At 41.6% G+C, this 514-nt stretch overlaps 1 non-coding gene across 1 annotated transcript in view; it reads left to right on the forward strand.

The window, feature by feature from the left end:
• Window positions 1–113, forward strand: part of LOC134208430 (U12 minor spliceosomal RNA) — a 199-nt gene extending 86 nt beyond the window's left edge. The window contains exon 1 of the small nuclear RNA XR_009978663.1: window positions 1–113. This exon is cut by the window's left edge and continues 86 nt beyond it. This is a non-coding gene — a small nuclear RNA (U12 minor spliceosomal RNA).
• The last annotated feature ends 401 nt before the right edge of the window (window positions 114–514 follow it).

The following is a 514-nucleotide window of genomic DNA, read 5'->3' on the forward strand; positions in this document are numbered from 1 at the left end:
CACTGAAGTCGGCAAACCGGCTGCGTAAGCGCAAATTTTTCCTAGAGGTACAGGTCGTCCCTCGCAGTTGTCCTGCCTACTTTGCAGGATACTGGCGTGCTGCGATCTGCCCTCCTGCCGTCTGATTCCCTGAACGAACGCGAGAAAAGTATAGAATAGCAGACGGCGATGCATGAGGGCCGCCTGTTTAATGAATACGTAATAATGACGTTTATCATATTAAATTGTTTCTTCAAAGCTAGAACTTTTTGGTTCTTAGAATCGGCTAACGGATGTGTGGGCAGCACATAGTCTTCTTTATCTGCCGAAACAATTTCTTCAAAGCTAGAACTTTTGGTTAATTAACTGATATGCTCGATAGTTGCATCATCGATAAACGTAATAACTATATATGTTCTTTGATCTATCTATTTTATGTCTATGTTCCATTTCTTGTCCTTTGTCTTTCTCACTCCGTCGTAGTTTGTTCTGCTTGGTTTTCAAATCTAATTTAAACGCTAGCCCAACTACTGAC

This window comes from Armigeres subalbatus, chromosome 1 (genome assembly GCF_024139115.2).
Source record: "Armigeres subalbatus isolate Guangzhou_Male chromosome 1, GZ_Asu_2, whole genome shotgun sequence".
Classification (NCBI taxonomy): domain Eukaryota; kingdom Metazoa; phylum Arthropoda; class Insecta; order Diptera; family Culicidae; genus Armigeres; species Armigeres subalbatus.